The sequence below is a fragment of the Lycorma delicatula genome, chromosome 7, assembly GCF_047948215.1.
Source record: "Lycorma delicatula isolate Av1 chromosome 7, ASM4794821v1, whole genome shotgun sequence".
Taxonomy (NCBI): Eukaryota; Metazoa; Arthropoda; class Insecta; order Hemiptera; family Fulgoridae; genus Lycorma; species Lycorma delicatula.
Window position 1 is genome coordinate 71119204 of NC_134461.1, and position 17281 is coordinate 71136484.

Genomic DNA, 17281 nt, shown 5'->3' on the forward strand with positions numbered 1-17281 from the left:
TTAAATCAAACCTTTCTCAGTTATGTAATATCTGAAGCGTTTTATATAGAAAATAACAAACAAAGAATTTTAATTTTGTATTTACGAACTACTTAATATGAAGCAGATATTAATAACATTCAATCATATCACACAAACTAAATTGAAATTTATATAAAAACAGAGTATCCACTTACCAACAATTGTGAGTAATGACTATCCAAGCGTTTTCGGATTATTCCTCCATCATCATTGATTATTGATTAATTATGAATTTTATTGTTGTGCATATAATTTTTTATAAATGGGAATTAAAATGAAAATACAATCAAAAAATGATTATGTTCTTAACAGTTGATTGTCAATAATTAAAATAAGTTAATGTTAAAAGAAAATGTAAATATATTACTAAAAAGACAATTGTTATGCAGTACAAATTGAATCAGTTAGCCAACCTAATAATTAATATTTATTGTATAATTTACTTGAATGAAATATCACTATAAAATCTGATTTTTTTCAAATTTCATATACATACATATACATGAATAATAATAAACTTATAAACGAACAAACTATTGACAATCAACTGTTATGAACATAATAATTTTAGATTTAATTTTAATTTCCATTTATAAAAGTTTATACGCACAACTGTAAAATTCATAATCAGTAATCCCTGACGATGGAGGAATAATTCGGAAACGCTTGGATAGTCAATACTCACAATTTTTGTTAAGTGGATACATATATAAATTGTATAATATCAACGATTCCAGATGTTAAGAAAATTGAATATAAATTATAATTTTTTTACCCCTTAAAATACCCAGCTCTAAACTGCTTGATTTAAAAATTACCATAAATAATTTTTTAAAGAAAAATATGAAACTATATGTAAGTTTTGAAAATATACAAAAATTATAATTTAATTTATTATTCAAACTTATAATAGAGAATAAATAATAAAGTATGAGTCAGCAATGTGCTTACTAATTTCCCGTGTGTCTCGGTCCTCTACTCTTATGTATTTTAATTATTTACACTATTTCTGGAAACTTTTAACAACTTTTCTTTGCTGTCTTTTGTGCTTTGTACGGGCAAAGTATCATATATTACAGATGTACTATTGATCAAAACCATATGAATGAAATAACAAACAAGTTACATAAAAAAAATATTCAAATGTGTAATAACTTTGTCGTTTAAAGGATTTCCAATTTTATTCATTCTGTTTAATAACTATCTATATAAATACAAAAATGTAACATTCGTTTGTTCAAAATCTTAAATCTCCGAAAGTTCTTCACCGATTGCTTTGAAATTTTGACACAACGTTGCATTCGAATACGCACGTGTTTTTACATACCTACTATTTATATAACTAAGATGTCGCACCTGTGACAGGTAAAAACATGTTTTTATTTGAAAAAACAGTGCTATCTGTTGGACGTAAAAGTAATACACGCTATACTAAGTATTTTACGGTTCCATTTCAATTTTTCCGATATGTGTGTCCGCTACAGATTAAATACTACTGGATCGATTTATGCGCGGGAGAAAAAGGGAAAGAGGCAAAAGTCATAAAAAAGAAAAATCGAAAAAGGTAAAAGGGAAGAAGATGAAAAGGGAAAAAGAGGAAAACGGGGTAAAGGAAAAATGGGAAAGGAAAAAGGGGAAATTGGCAAAAGAGGAAGTGGAAAGAGGTAAGGGAAATAGGGAAGATAAATGGGGAAAGGAACAGAAAACGGAAAGGGGGCAAGGAAAAATGGGAGAAAGGGAATGGAATATGGCAAAAATGAAAATGGAAAAAGGGAAAGGGAAAAAGGGATAAAGGTGAAATGTGAGAAAGGGGAAAAGGGAAAGGTTAAACTTTGTGAAGATCCGTAATGTTCATTTTGTTAATGTTTTATCAAACTCTCAATTGTGTTCATTTAATCTATATATATTCTCAAATCTAGAAATAACGAAGCATTGCCGAATCTGCTAGTTATGTATAAGTATGTAAGTTATAACTCATTAAAATCATCAAAAATAACGCAGGTTAAATTCTTCTACTTAGATTTCATATCAGTTATTTAGTTACAGTATGGCAAAAGGCAACCTTTGGAAACAGTACAATGCCAAAAAAAAGCATTTCGGCAAAATGATTAGACAAGTAATCTCAGTTAACTTGTATAAAGGTATTCTGATCAGAACTTAAAAAAAGGTTGTTGGATTAAAATTTACAATAAGTATGTATTTATTTATTACAGTGTCCCACGGAGAGGTATACGTTTTTGATTTAATATCACTCACCCATTTCTAAACCTATTCTTCTGAAACTTTACAGACCTTTTAACAAAGGTTTTAAAAATATTCTGAGAAAATTTGAACGTTCTACGATTTACAGAAACAAAATGGCAACTTCCAAATAAAAACATCAATTTTAGGTAAACCACATTTTTATTCATTATAAAATAGCTGATGAAAATGATTAGAAACAGATAACTAATAAAAACTGTTAGTTAATACTAATGTTTATGGACAATTAACTTATTTTATTCAATTTGAACAACTGTTTACCAATCCATCAACGGTTTTGAATAATTTTTACCAGTTATTTTGTAATGAATAAAAAATGTGATTTATTTGAAATTTATATTTTTATTTGAAAGCCGCCATTTTTTTTTCTATTACGCCTAGAAGGTTGAAATTTTCACAGAAAATTTTTAGAACCTTTATTAAAAGGTCTATAAAGTTTCAATAGAATCGGTGGGGGAATGGGGAAGTAATACTTAATCAAAAGCGTGTACCTCTTCATGGTATACGATTTATATATTCGTATATAAGTTATGGATAAAAATTCGTTTGTAATAAATTACCAATTTATTAATAATAAATAATAATTAATAATACACTGTCAAAAAAAGTTATTTGGCTTAAAATAAATTTAAAAAAATCACAACGTAGAGTACGGTGCAGAGTATTCGAAAGGGAAAGAAATAACAATATATGCGTAGTATTTGTAAACTTTATTTTGTAAATGTTATTCTGCAAAAAGGAAAAGTTTGGACTTATACTTACATTAAAAAATAGAACGAAAGATCGTTTAAAACGGCACTTTCATTTTCATATCCACGTGTATTTTATTTCTTTTAAGAAAAAATACGGATTTAAATACTTTAATGTAGACCAAAATGTGGTTAGGTATATGCACTATGCCTTTCTTCTTTCTTTTTCCTATTTAGCCTCCGGTAACTATCGTTTAGATAATTCTTCAGTGGATGAATGAGGATGATATGCATGAGTGTAGATGAAGTGTAGTCTTGTACATTCTCAGTTCGACCATTCCTGAGATGTGTGGTTAATTGAAATCCAACCACCAAAAAACACCGGTATCCACGATCTAGTATTCAAATCCATGTAAAAATAACTACTAACTAGGACTTGAACGCTGTAACTCTCGACTTCCAAATCAGCTGATTTGGGAAGACCCGTTAACCACTAGACCAACCCGGTGGGTTATATGCACTATGCCTAACCTAAACTATTTTATGTTATTATTCTAATCCTATTATGAATCAATTTTTTTTTACAGAGATTCCTCTTAAATAGATGTAAAACTCTACAACAAAAAGTTTCAGAAAGGATAATTCGTATTCTCACAAATTCTATGACAGGTAATAAAACCCGATAATTTACTCGTAGACTGAATATATTCTGTAACTGTATAATTCGTTTATTATTAAAAAAAATCATTTTAATGAAGTGATATAAATTTTTGTTGTTATTCATATTTTTCCTGAAAACTAAGGTTTTTCTATCAATCAACTTATACGTAAGTAGTTTAACATATCTTACAGATTATATAATAGTAGTAAACTGATTTCCACATAACAAAAATTCCAAATATCTAATGGAGATTTGACGATTCATGATCTGCAGGTATTCCTTGATCCTTTGTTGACTACCTCAGTAAGTCTTTGCAATTCAGGTACTCCAGGCCAGAAAATGTTGTAATTTAGAACATAACGACAGAATGAGTCTTGGATTCAGCATTTAAGAGCCAATAGCGTTAAAATAAAACCCGTCCAGCCTGGTCTCGAACTGAACTCGTAATGTTTTTCTATTTAATTAATAATTATTAAACCACAGTTTATCACGTTTTATATATATATATATATATATATTAACGATTCAACATATGTACAGAATTAATAAATAAAATAAAATAAAATAGGGTGCCCTATTTATAAGGCGCACCTGCCTTATTCCATAATTCATGCAAGAGCGCTTTGGCGAGTTACTCGCATCATCAGTTGCTCCATATAATTTTTTCAAATGATTCGAATCCAATTACATATTAAAATTGAAATTAAAAATCATCCTATACTATACTTAAGAATTAAAATTTAAAATTGTTATAAGATTCTTTTCAAAACTAAAATCAGAACAGAAATAAAACCGAAAATGTTTAAATTCAATTTTTTTAAAATTTAATTTTAATTAAAATTAAAAATTGCATATATATTAATATGAAGTCATTTATCGGAATTAAATTAAAAGTTAAAACTAAAATCAGTAATAAAAACAAAATAAAATAAATAATTTAAACAAAATTATTTATTAGCCGTCATAGAAAGCCATCATTATTTATTATTTATTTTTAGGTTGATCGGATTAATATACTTTGTATAGTTTGGAGGAGTACGATTTTAAAAGGATCGACTTTAGGATACATATATTATATGTAAAAAAAAATAAGGCTACTAATGATTTTAAAAGATTAAGATTTAGCATAGAATTCATATTTTTCAAAAAATATTTGTTTTTTTTTTATTTTTGCTTCATCACAGAATATTTGAAGCATTGCATCGGAATGTAGAAATGAAATTTTGTAGTATATGCCTGACCGGGTTTCGAACCTTTGGCCACTAGATGAAAGGGTACTATTCCATCACGGAGATTGGTAATTTTTGTGAATTAACTGAAATTAACCTTTTTTTTTTAATTAGATTATTACTCTGTAAGGTTACAGAGTAACCTCTTGTTAGCTTCGAATACGTAACAAGATTAGAAAGATTTGAATGAGAATATTCAATGGATCTAATTAGTCATTTTCCATTATTCTATACTTTTATTTCCATTTATTCTAACGTATGAAAACTATTTATAATGTATTTTAAGTAAAATTATGGAAAGAAAAACAAAAAAAAAACATAGTTAAATTTCTTTACAAGGTTAAATTAAAAAAAAAACCTCTCAAAAACATTGAAATTATAAAATTGATTCTAGTTATTTTATAGAATAAAGTTTTTAAAACATATATTATATACATACACAGATAAAACCCACAGTTTTTTTTTAGACAAAGAATAAAAAGATGTTAGTTTGAAAGACGTGATAAATCTGAAATCTCTCAGCTCAGAAAAGTTAAGTACTTTTATACAACAAGCAGAAACATACAGAAGGCTGTATTATATACTCGTGTATATATATATATATATATATATATATATATATATATATATATATATATAAAGAAAAGATAAAGGCGACAAAAAGATTTTCCACAGATTATGAAAGTTCTTTGTGTTTAAATAAATAACCTTACTCCTGGGTACATTCAATAAAAGTTTTAATGGAAGTGTGTGTGTAACTGACATTGTAAAGTCTACAAAACAGTAAATTTACTAACACAAAATTATATTTATAAATAAAATTTAATTATCAAATAAATTAGCTTATGTTAATTACTTCGATAAATAGAATTTACTAAATTAAGCTCATGAAAGAGAAAGTTTAATACTCCATTTTATTTTATTCTACTAAATACAATATAATTTTTACTTAAAAATAAGCAAAAACATGTGTGTGTTTGTATAATTGAACATTCAAATTAATATTCTCCTAATATTTCAAAAGAAAAGAGACTAATAGCAAATAATGATATTCTTTGCTTACGAAAATTGTATCAAATTTCGAACATATCTATTTTTTAACTTTTTAAATCTTTTATGGTTTATTTAAAGGTTTAATAGTAATATTACAATAAAATCCATCATAATTCACTCCACCAAAATATAAAAAGCTTAGATAACGTTTTTGTTTGTAAATTTTTCAGTGAATTTTTTTAGTTTCCTCTATTTAACATAGTGAACTTAAACAAATAAATAAAAAAAATCATGGGAAGTGATTCTGGTAGTAGGAAAGCAGAAAAAAAATATCAACTTTAATTTTTTTTTAACTTTTTTCATCTATCATTCGTTTTCCACTTTACAAGAAAAAATAACCAAAGCAATAGCTTTCCTGTCAGCTTTTTTATTGTTATTTCCAAATTTTGGCGTGGACTGACCGTTTTTCCTGATTACAAGATGTTTTCCATAGAACAGAACGGTAAGGAAAAATAAAAAAATATATAAATGGATAAAACAAATAATATTTTTGTGATGATAAACTGCATATGATAATATCTATGTTTAACAAAAATAAATCTGGGGATTCAATTGTATTTTTAAAAAAATCTTTAGAATTAAGTTAAATATTAATTGAAACGGAAAGGAAAATTTACGACGGCGATCACGTTTCATCGAATACATTTACGACCACTGTTCATAAAACAAAGTGGAAGCTAATAATCAGTTTTCTTAAAATTACTGTACATCTCTACACTGGACTGGAGTATTTAATTATAATTTTATTTGCCTATCTAATTTCATATCATCAAAACAATATCAAGAGATTATTAGACACGTACCAAAATGATAGCATTAGTTTTTTTATACTAAAGACTTTTAACTGAAATAATAACTACTTAAAAATGGTTGATAACAGTAGAATTATTTGTTCGAAAACGCCTAATTTGTCAAAAATAAAGATTACTTATTAGGCAGTTAATAAAGTACTTTATTTAGATATTTTTGGATGTTTCAAATGGATTCAATTACAAAGTAGCTACAAAAGATATTTAATTTTTCTTTAGTTTTTAAATAAAACTTTCAGTAATGAAATGAAATTTGCATAAGCTATATATATCAAAATGAATGTTTGTCTGTCTGTCTCTTATGCCTTCCTAAACCGTTCATCCGATAGCAATGAAACTTTAGGGAATGTTTAGACGCATGCCAGGGAAGGTTTCTGAATTAGTTTGGACCAGCTAGGTGGCGCTGGCGTCGAGATATTTCGAAAAATTGTATTTATGGTCCGATTTGCTTCATATTCAGAATATGAATATTAGTTACGCGAAATAATATATTTTTGCAAACACTATACCCGCTAGGTGGGGGCCGGTGTCGAGATATTTACGAAACAAACAAACAAATATACAAACAGACTTTTTTATTCTATATATAATCGTACATATATATATATATAAAAGGCATGTTCGTATGTGTGTCCGCTAAAGACCAAAAAACTAATGGACCGATTTACGCGCGGGCAAAAGGGAAAACGGGGAAAATGGAAAACAAGGAAAAGGTGGAAAGAGAAAAGGGGAAAACGGGAAGGGATAAAAAGGAAACTGGGAGAGTGGTGAGGGAGAAGGGTGAAAGGAAGAAGTTGGAAAAGGAAAATGGGAAGGAGAATAAGTGAAAGGTAAAATTTGTGAAGTTCAGTTTTTAATTTTTTTATCAAATTATCAATTGTATCCATTTAAACTCTGTCCCTCTCTCTCTCTCTCTCTCTCTCTATATATATATATATATTACATTAATATATTTATATATATATATATATATTAATATATATTATTATTATTATTATTATTATTATTATTTTATTATATATATAATGTTAATATTAATATATTAATATATATATATATAAATATATTAATATAATATATATAATATAATATATTAATATGATATAATGTATTATATATATATATATATATATATATAGCAATAGCGAAGCATTGCCGGGTCTGCTAGTTTATTAAAAAAAGTGTTTTAAGAGTAAAAATTAACATCGATTTCGATATGAAGGTTGTTAATCTTGAAATTCATCTGCAGAGACACAACGGGTCCAGTAGAATTAGTTAATTTATAAAGCATTATACTAATGTATAATGTTTACTCTTTAATTATAAATAACCACGGTCGATGTTCATACTAAATTAATATTAAACTTCTGAAGTTAATGCCATGTATATTTGATGGAATTCAAATTCTGCAGAATTAATTATAGAAGATGATAATTCTACAAAGTAACTTAACTAAATAATTGATATATATACACAAAATAAGCTTAACCATTTAGCAACAAAATATGTAGGACACTGAACTTCTATGTAATAATATTCTAAGGAATAATATTTCTATTAATATAATCTAAGGAATATTTATATACTTAAATTTAAATGTATATTTGGTATTGACATATGTAAAAAAACACATTACTATCTTAAAAACACATTATTTGAATAAATCTTTCTGAATGTGATACAAAGTAGTTTAGATATCAGCATTTTCCCCCAAAAAAGTTAGTTAAAATTATTGTATTAAATAAACAAAATCAATTATAATCGCTTACTACAAAAAAGACGAAAATGTTACATGCTTTATGTTTCATTACACAACATTTCTTTAAATGTTTTTGTCAACTGTAACTAAATAACGCTCATGAATTTAGCGTAGTAACATCAAGAAAAACTTTTACAACAAAAAGACTTCAAAATTCCGAACATTTATAGTTGTTTCTTGAGTAGTGATTTTTTAACACAGCTCTAACCGCATTGTTTTCTTTTTTTACCCCCAAAATGCAAATATAATTTTAAGTAAATCGTTCGTATAAAGATGTATAAATCGTTCGAACGAATGAATCGTTCTGCGCCGCGTGCAGCTGCTCGGCACACCACGTGGTCCGCTTGCGTCAATAACACTAAAATAAAAATGTGAACAAATACATCAAACAAACAAACAAATGCACGCACTATCCTTTTTTATGGGAAAGATACACAACTTTTTATAATAAGATATGATCGTTTTAATAAAATTATACTTTTTTTAAAAAATCAAAATCATTTCCACATAATTAAAGCACGTCACGTTTACTGTGTAAGGAACACAGTCCTCCTGTTTCTATATTCAATGTTTCGATTTCGAGATCTCAGGACTGTAAATATTTGGGTTTTCAGCTTAACCGATAACTTATGAGCGAAACGTATCAAATATTCAAATCTAAGCGGAAACAGTTGGATCTCAAGTTTAAAAGCATGCACTGCCTGATAGAACATAGATCTCGGCTTTCACTTTCTTTTTGTCTTCAGTCATATGACTGGTTTGATTCAGCTCTCCAAGATTCCCTATCTAGTGCTAATCGTTTCATTTCGGTATACCCCCTACATCCTACATCCCTAACAATTTGTTTTACATATTCCAAACGTGGCCTGCCTACACAATTTTTTCCTTCTACCTGTCCTTCCAATAAATACTAAAATAAATACCAATAAATACTTCTAAAGCTACTATTCCAGGATGGCTTAGTATGTGGCCCATAAGTCTGTCTCTTCTTTTAGCTATATTTTACGAAATGCATCTTTCTTCATCTATTTGCCGCAACATCTCTTCATTTGTCACTTTATCCACCCATCTGATTTTTAACATTCTCCTGTAGCACTATATTTCAAAAGCTTCTTATCTTTTCTTCTCAGATACTCCAATCGTCCAAGTTTCACTTCCATATAAAGCGATACTCCAAACATATACTTTCAAAAATGTTTTCCTGACCTTTAAATTAACTTTTGATGTAAACAAATTATATTTCTAACTGAAGGCTAGTTTCGCTTGTGCTATTCGGCATTTTATATCGCTCCTGCTTCGTCCATCTTTAGTAATTCTACTTCCCAAATAACAAAATTCTTCTACCTCCATAATCTTATCTTCTCCTATTTTCATATTCAGTGGTCCATCTTTGTTATTTCTACTACATTTCACTACTTTTTTTTTGTTCTTGTTTATTTTCACGCAATAGTTCTTGCATAGGACTTCATCTATGCCATTCATTGTTTCTTCTAAATCCTTTTTACTCTCGGCTAGAATTACTATATCATCAGCAAATCGTAGCATCTTTATCTTTTCACCTTGTACTGCTACTCCGAATCTAAATTGTTCTTTAACATCATTAACTGCTAGTTCCATGTAAAGATTAAAAAGCAACGGGGATAGGGAACATTCTTGTCGGACTCCCTTTCTTATTACGGCTTCTTTCTTATGTTCTTCAATTATTAATGTTGCTGTTTGGTTCCTGTAAATGTTAGCAATTTTTCTTCTATCCCTGTATTTGAACCCTAATTTTTTTAAAATGCTGAACATTTTATTTCAGTCTACGTTATCGAATGCCTTTTCTAGATCTATAAATGCCAAGTATTTGTTTTTACAAGTAATTTGTTTTTCTTTAATCTTCCTTCCACTATTAATCTGAGGCCTAAAATTGCTTCCCTTGTCCCTATACTTTTCCTGAAACCAAATTAGTCTTCTCCTAACACTTCTTCCACTCCCTCTGAATTATTCTGTATAGAATTCTAGTTAAGATTTTTGATGCATGACTAGTTAAACTAATTGTTCTGTATTCTTCACGTTTATCTGCCCCTGCTTTCTTTGTTATCATGACTATAACACTTTTTTTGAAGTTTGACGGAACTTCCCCTTTTTCATAAATATTACACACCAGTTTGTATAATCTATCAATCGCTTCCTCACTTGCACTGCGCAATAATTCTACAGGTGTTCCGTCTACTTAATGTTAGTTGAAATACAGGTCTTACTTACTTATTGTTCAAAAATCGTGCAAAACAGATTGTAATGTTGCTGGGTCGTTATAATAAAAAAAAGTTCCGTAAAAATAAACTTAATTATTTTTTATTCATACATCATTTGCATATATGGAACAGGTAAAATACAGAGAACAATGTTTTACTGAAATTAATAAATCTTCTCAATTGAAACCAGTAATTTTTTTAATCTAGATGATTCAAATTAACTTGTTAAAAAAACTGGACATTTTGAAAATAAATATTGAAGTTTTTGATACGCTATCATTACAAAGAGTTGAAATTATTGAACAGTTTTTAAACATAAGTTCATTTTTCTTGTCCCATTGATATTATTGAACAATATGAGATCAACAAATATATAACATACGATCATAAATTCATCAACATACATGATCCGAATGTCATTTCTATCAGGTCTTTAATTTTAGTAAACTTTACCAAAGTAACTGGGAAAAGAGTTAAAGGAAAACAAAAAGTCAAAAAGAAGCTAAAAAGAAAATGATTAGATTTAACAAGGTTTTATTAAAGACTAGATATAACTAAATTACCGAAAGACACGGACTCTCATACACAAACGAAAGAAAGAAAGACGGAAAGAGAGAGAAGGAAAATTCGTAGAAAACTATATCAGTAGTTACATGCTTTTTGCTTTATCCATCTTTTTATTTGAAGGGAATAACAAGCTTGTATTAGTTTAAATGAAAAAGAAAATTACGACTCGAAATATAAGTTTTCTAACAAGTTCATTAATGATAAAACATATATTTTAAACAAATTTTCAAGTTAATCTTTTTACAGTTCAGCTAAAAAAATCTATTATTAATTTTAAAAAGACAAACTGTTATTAAAAAATAACAATTTCTACCAAATTAAATGTAATTTACTTCATATTCTACTTACTTTATTTATTTTTTAAATAATTCGCTGTATACAAAAATAAATATTTAGGCTAAGCTATATCTCTGCTTAGACATTAAACTCCATTCCACATAACACGATGCTTTTATAACACCTAAAACGTCATTGAATGCTTAATAGTTCGGTTGCCTTATATCACCCGAGTTAAACATTGCTTTGTGTTCTGTTTTATTAGTAGATATTAAGTATAGCATTCTGCCGGCCACCGTGGCACGAGTGGTAGTGTCTCGGCCTTTCATCCGGAGGTCCCAGATTCGAATCCCGGTGAGGCATGACATTTTCATTCACGATACAAATCATTCATATCATCCTCTGAAGCAATACCTAACGGTGGACCCGGAAGTTAAAAAAAACACAAAAAACTGTAGCATTTTATACTATTTAAGATAATTTATATACAGAGTGTATCACGAATTTCTCCTGGGACTTTCATAATCTATTCTACTCGTAAAAATAATGAAAAAAGTTCATATAAATATATGCTTAAAATGCTTCGTTTGCGAGTTATGGATAGTGAAAGATTTCGCTTGGATTTCAGCTATCCCAGTAAAATGAGATCGTACTGAAATTTTTAGGATGCTAATTAAGAGACATAATTAGTGATTTCTTATGGGCTTTGACCTGAAAAATCGAAAAAGAAAGTATAGAACTATAGTTGCAGTAGTTTTTGAGAAATATGGGGTGAAAAACAATAAACTGAGATAAAAAATTCTGTTTTTTTATATTTTATGTACAATAACTTTGAAAAGTGGGTAAATAAACTCGTAAAACTTTTAAATAAAACATAGAGAATTTAATTCTGTACGAAAAAGTGTAAAATAAGTTGAATAAAACAAAGAAAATTTTTAAAAATTCATATTTTATTAATAAACAGTACACTAGAGCAAAGTGCATTCATTGTACGTACCAGTTTATAATAAATGTTAAAAAATGAAACCTACCATTTTGAACACATTTCTCCAAAACTACTCCATCAATTTCAATGAAATTTAGATATGCTCTAGTAGTATATGTCAAGTTGTACATGTGAAGATTTAATGAAGAGTGGTTCGTTCTTGAATTATGCTCAATTTAAGGTCGACAAAAAATTTAGCAGGGCAAATTAGAAGCATGATTCGTCATGATACTGTAAGTTGGAACGATGAAGTTTCATTTACGGTATCCGTTGCTACCAATTTTAACCAAATTAAAAAAATCTAATGTGAACCCCCCATGAATTCCTTGTACGCCTATTACATTACATACAACTTCTGATGTTTTTACATAATTTTATTTTTATTGTTATTATTAAATTATTATTTATTGTAATTTTTTTTTTACAATCACAGGTTAACAATTATTAATAAATCAATATATTTATATTAAAAAAAAAAATAATTTAATTTTAAACGCATTGACGTTATCGTCGCCCGGAGGATAAAAAATAAAATAAGGAGATGAAGTCGGATTCAAACCGATGTGCCTTCCCCTTGTAAGATCCAAATATTTCATTAATTAAAATTTTATTTGGCTATAACAGTGGAACCAGTTAAAATACGTACCACTTATGATATAACGTTGAAAAGCTCTCAATTAGGGCTTATAACTGCAGTTAAGAAAAAGTCCAAAATCAAAATATTTTAAATTTTGACTTTTTGGGCACTTTTGGTTTAGTTGATTGCAATCAAAAGGGGTGGTACACAACTAGATATTACAGCAATCCTAACTCCAAAACTTCAACATCCTATGGCTAATCGTTTTTGAGTTATGCGAGATATATACTACTCATGCCAAAACTACTCAAAGTGGATTCAGGGATGGTCAAAATGGATATTTCCGTTGAAATCCGAAAACCGAAATTTTTCGCGATTACAATAACTTCGTACAAGGAAATAAAAATATTTAAATATAAAAGTCAATCTTCTTCCGTAGAACTGCGGAAACGTTTTTTAATATTATCTTAAAGAAATCGATTAAATATTAAAAAATATAAGTTGCTGTTGAAACAATACAATAGAATCATAATAGGATTTTTCTTGAAGCGAAATTACTGTGTTAGGTTACGTGAAATTAGTTGTGTAATTTGATGCAAGTAAAGATGGTTTTTTTTTTTTTTTTTAATAGAACACTATTTTTTTTTTGCAAAGGAAGCAAATTTGCAAATATAAATCTTATAATTTACCAAATTTATTGGTTTGCATTATTGATATTTAATAATTGGGTAAACTTTTTTTAGGGTCCTCACGATATAATATTGTATATTTTAGTTCTTTCGTAATAAATAATTTTTAATACTGAAGAAAAATTAAGATACTTGCCAATTTTTATTAAGATCCTTCAAACGAAACAATGTGATTATTCTGGGAATACATCAAATTACCAGACAAAATCAGTTTGAAGTTCCATTAAAATTTGTATCTAACAGGACAAAAAAAAAATTCCGTAGCAAATACTGATAGACGGATGGGTACTGAAGAAAATCCGGATATTAGTATTCTCGCACAAATTTAAGCAGAGTGGCAGGAATATATCGACTTTGACATTGGTTATGTAAATAATATAGCGTATGAAATGTTTTATCAACACATCTTCAGTTATTAACAATAGTGAATAGAAATTGAAATGATAATGGCAATCACAAACTTTTGCAACATTTTAAAATGAATAGGTCCCTGAATAATGGGGCATGAATGAATATAAACCATTGTTCATGGAAACTGGTAGGCGGAAGTGTTTCTGCTGTTGTAGTTTAATATATCTGGTTTCATTAATTTTCTTCTAGCTATAAATATTCAGCCAGCCAACCGGTTGGCTGGCTGAATATTTAAGAATCACTCATTATTTTTTATTTGGCTGAATATTTAAGAATCACTCATTATTTTTTATTTACGCCAGTTCTTTTAACATAAAATTCTCAAATAACCTCAAGTTGAAAAATAATTAATTGAAAAATCAAATTAAATTGTAGATAAATACATTTCATAACAAAAATTGAAAAATCAATTTTTTCCGTCTAGTAGCTGAATAACTACGATTTAATAAACGAAATATTCTTCTTCTTTTTTCGATAATCGTTTACCTACACTTTTTCAAATCAAGAATATTATGCTAATTTCAGTAATTTTGTACCAACCGATTAAGATAGTAACGTTATCTTCAAAATGATTCAAGTTGTTTGATTCGATGTTCAGCTATCATTTCTTGGAACATTTTTTTAATTTTTACAACCGGTTTTGGTTAAATGACCTCAACAATTTATAATAGTTTAATTTAAGTACTAATTAAATCCAAACTCTAAGAGAAGTTAGAAAAAATGCGTGATTTTTACAGTTTTTAACGTAACAACCCAGTATATTTGGGTTAGATAATATTTTACTTAAGATGTATTTCTTGTGACAGCTTCTATTAACCAGAGTTAGGAATTGAGTACACTATGAATGGGTTAATCAAAAGTTGACTGATTCTTGAAACAGCAGTACGTCTACTCCCTTGCATATCTCACTCAGAGTGTAGGTTAGACAAAGCCTGAGTCCTTCTAACTGAGCGTAGATCCAAAAGGAACAGCAATCGTCTTATAAAGATAGATTTTATATCATTTAATTACGTGATATGAGAATATAATAACCATTTATTAAGCTAATTTTCCCCTCTAGCAGAACGGTTTAAAGTTTAACGTGACAAAAAAACCTGAATCAATTTTTGAATACTGTTTTCATTGCTGGAGGATTATAAACTGTAGCAGTAAATATATTTTTAAGTCGGTAAAATAAAGTCACTCAGTAATATGTTCCTTCTATTTGGTAAAAGTTTCTTCATTTCCCCAGGTATTGTGAAGGGGGAAATACGCACTTTCTGCTTATACAAGTGACCTTGTTTTTTCCTTGTACTTACATATGGGTGGGTTGGTAAGAAACCGAACTCCTCTGAGTAATAGATTTTTCATTATCACCTCTTTTCATTATCCTTTGACATTTTCTTCTCCATTTTTGATTCTGTTGGTGTAACTTGACCGTGCTTTTATTTTTTTTTCTGTTTATCTTCCGGAACCACCGTAAGGATCACATCAGAGGATGAATGAGGAGAGGATGATATGTATGAATGTAGATAAAGTATATTTTGTACAATCTCAGGTCGACCATTCCTGAGATGTGAGGTTAATCTAAACCCAACCATTTTAACAAAAACATTAAAGAACCGGTGTTCTTTACCGGTGTATTCACGATCTAGTATTCAAATCCTATAAAAATAACAGGGCTTTACTAAGATTTAAACCTTAGAACTTTCGACTTCGAAATCAGTTGATTTGCGATGACGAATTCACCACTAGACCAACCCGATGGGTTATCTTGACCATACTAAGATCCGTGTGGCTGAATTAGCAACTGCATTCTTGATGAAGTGAGGGCTAATAGTAGAATAACATGGAGGTTCTTTTTTCTGTTCGGTGTCTAAGCAATTAGCCTGAATGCTTATTGGATAAAGGCATAGAAATTTTCTTTTCTAATCTATCCTAAACCATACAAAGTAAGAAATGAAACAATGTTTAGTAAAATAATTGTGTAGCTATTGCCATTTTTTCCCCTGTTTAGCTTCCGGAAATCACCATCAGGTATTACTTCAGAGGATGATATGTATGAGTGTAAGTGAAGTGTAGTCTTCTACAGTCTCACGTCGACCTTTTCTGAGATGTGTGGTTATTTGAAACCCAACCACCAAAGAACAACGGTATCCGCGATCTAGTATACAAATTCGTATAAAAGTAATTGCCTTTACTAGGATTTGAACGTTGGAACTCTCGACTTCGAAATCAGCTAGCTGATTTGTGAAGACGCGTTCTACACTAACTAATGCGGTGGGTTAAGCTATTGTCATTTATTATTATATAACTTAACTAGAAAGAAGATGAAATAATAATCTGTCAAGAAGCATTTACTAAAATGGTTCTGCAAAAATATCAATGATTGTTGTTTGTGGCTATTTCAAAGCAAAGAAGAAAGTGAATGATTAAAAATAATTAAAAAAATAATAGATAAAGAATTTTACATACATATTAAATATAGAAAGATGCAGGAACTGACAAAATCAAGATCAACCCAAAGGATAAGTAGAGTAGATTATTGTGAATACTGCATTTTAAATACATTTTTAGTAAATAATAATATAAAACTTTTTATTGATAAGCCGTAAAATTATTCTATAATTTTTTTTCCTTACTTCAGAAAGCCCTGAAACTGACAAATAAAAATACAATTCTTTTCATTCGTTGATTTAATAACTATGAACAAATTAAAAATATAATAAACAAAAATAACAAAAGGTTAAACGGTTTTATAAACATAACAATGCTACATAAAATAAATAAAATTTACGTTGATTGAAAAGTAAAACAAACAGTAACAATGCAGTTCAGCAGTTAAGTATATTGTATAACTAAAATCTCTTGGGATATATATATATATATATATACGTGCAGGTACATATTAAGTCCTTCATTTCTAAAGATGATTACCTAAATTGTGTTACGGAAGTACTCCGAATATAGTTACGAGAATTAATGCATTAATAATAGATATAAATTAATTACGATAAATCTAGTCTGTTAAGACAACGCGATTTATATAGATAACATTTACCCACAATATATATATA

The 17281-nt window shown here is 28.4% G+C and overlaps 1 protein-coding gene across 3 annotated transcripts in view; it reads left to right on the forward strand.

The window, feature by feature from the left end:
- The window catches only part of LOC142328035 (uncharacterized), a 460868-nt gene that overhangs the window by 95659 nt on the left and 347928 nt on the right, over positions 1 to 17281 (forward strand). Inside the window, exon 1 of one of the 3 annotated variants that reach the window (XM_075371482.1) lies at positions 3561 to 3641. The exons of the other annotated variants lie outside the window; for them this stretch is intronic. The gene's annotated coding sequence lies outside the window, so the exon portion shown is untranslated. Of the gene's footprint in view, positions 1 to 3560; positions 3642 to 17281 lie in introns of those variants that run through there. 3 annotated transcript variants of the gene reach the window in all.